This window comes from Triticum aestivum, chromosome 4A (genome assembly GCF_018294505.1).
Source record: "Triticum aestivum cultivar Chinese Spring chromosome 4A, IWGSC CS RefSeq v2.1, whole genome shotgun sequence".
In the NCBI taxonomy this organism is placed as follows: Eukaryota; Viridiplantae; Streptophyta; class Magnoliopsida; order Poales; family Poaceae; genus Triticum; species Triticum aestivum.
The window spans coordinates 635,917,000-635,919,333 of NC_057803.1; positions in this window are offsets into that span (position 1 = coordinate 635,917,000).

The following is a 2,334-nucleotide window of genomic DNA, read 5'->3' on the forward strand; positions in this document are numbered from 1 at the left end:
CACACACTATATCTCTCTAGGTTTGTATCTCTCTCACACAACCCCACGCAGGTGGTGTACATATACAAGAAGAGAATAGGTGCACCGTGCACGTACTCACGCTTCGTGCCCAGCCACACCCGCGCGGGTACATGGTGGAGCTCATTTCTTTATGAAATGGCAGCCCACGTGCTAATTTGAACGCCTGTAGCGGTTGTTTACCTAGGGAGGTCATGTACCACGTGTCGTGGAATTGTCACGGCAGATGTCCTTAGTGTCAGGACTTAGTCGCGAGGCCAACGCATCTATGTGGTAGCTTGAGAGGGGATGAGCGGGACGAGAGACATGATGTTTTACCCAGGTTCAGCCCCTCACGGTGGAGGTAAAAGCCTACATCCTGCTTCATTGATATTGATGATGACGATCACGGTTACAAGAGTGCTCTAACTCAAGAGCTATTGTCTAAACCTAACTTGTCCAACCTGTGGAACTTGTCCCTCTTCTCCCTTTTGGGGAGCCCTGCCTCTCCTTATATATGTTGGAGGGGTGGGTTACATGTAGAGTCCTATTAGGATTAGGACTAGTCTATCTCTAATACAAACCGGATACAAGTCCTGGTCTTAACTCCTTGTAAGGTAAATATTCCTCATGCCTTTCCTCTTAAACCGGCCCAGCATTAAATGTGAACCGGCCTTCTGGGCCTTGGGCCTTGTCATCCGTCTGTCCCGTACGCCGGATCACCAGTGAGTCATAATGACCAGGTGGGTTGCTTGTAAACCGCCAGGTCAGGGCGGGTCGCCAGTGAATCGCCAAGTGTCAGCCGGATCTCAAGTAAACCACCAACTCCGGCCGGGTTATACTTCCGGCCGGTTTACACAGCGGGGTATATCCCCGACATTAGCCCCCAGTTTAATTTGGATTTGTCCATGTTAAACTAATCTGCAACATAAACACAAGAACAAATTTGGCGGGTTGTGTTCCGGGATAAGAATTCTTGTAGACCAGCACCTGATCATCCTTAAGTCCTTGTCATTCCCTCCTTCTAGAAAATCCGGATCAATAACCAGCTTCATACTTTAAATTGCTGATGTTGGTTTCTCATAGAAAAATATTGTGAAGAATAATCCACTTGAGTCGGCTTCCAAAATGCCGGCTTAAGAAATTTTGGTCTTGAAATACTCATCTGATATCCAGCCGGTTTGAAGATGTAAAACTTGCCGGTTTAATATTACCAAAATTACCGGGTTATAATAACTGATAATTCCGGGTCATGATTGTTGCTAACGCCGGTTTATGATTGTTGCCAACGCCGGTTCATGATTATTGATGATGCCGGGTTGCAGACACAGGGTCATAATAATTGGTGACACCGGGTCAATAATTGTTGGTGACGCCGGTTTATAATTGTTGCAGACACCAGGTCAATCTGGTTAGCTCAAAACTGAAATTTAAAAGATATTTCTCCCTTATATCCATATTACCTGTAGCCCCCAAGTCTTGAACAGAACAAAGTGATGATTTGAGACTTGCTTCCATATAATTACTGCCACTTTGAAGAAATCCATGTTGCTCATCTCAGTCACTAGTAAAAACTGAAGACTCCATATATGTAGCCCCCAAGTGTCGGGTTGTCATGCTTGCAGCAACCTGGGACTTGTAATTGCCTTATACTCATAAAAACTTCAACCAGTGTAGCCCCAAGGGTCGGGTCATTATGCAATAATGAGCAGGGACTTTATAAATATGATCATGTAAACTTGAGCAGTGATGCGCAGCCCCCAAGGGCCGGCTCATTATGATATGATGAGTCGGGTCTTCAATAAGATGAGCAAAAATGACTTTGCATTAGCCCCCAAGTGTTATGGTGCATGCTTGCAGCGACATGAGACTTGCATATTTGATATAATCTTAAGTTGAATAATGTAGCCCCCAAGTGCCGGGTCGTAAGCCTGCAGTGACTTGGGACTATTCCTTCAATTGTAAAACAAATCATATCCTTTGATAATATAATAGCCATTGCGCTAAAGCGACTTTGAAAACCTTAATCACAATACTGATTATTGATAACCATAATAAAATCCAGCCATGTTGGCTATTTGAAGATTTGAATAATATAATCCAATAATTTAAGAGCGCATGATTCCAATGACGCAATCCAAATATATACTAGCGACTTATAGTCAAAAGCCAGGCCGGTTTAACAAACACCGAATAATTTCTCATCATATACTGGCGACTTATTGCCTTAAAGCCAAGCCGGTTTAATAAACACCGGATAATTTATAATCATGCTTTATTCAACCTGTTTCTCCATACAACAAGTTTAAAGTGTCCTAGCGGTTTATCGCCGGACGG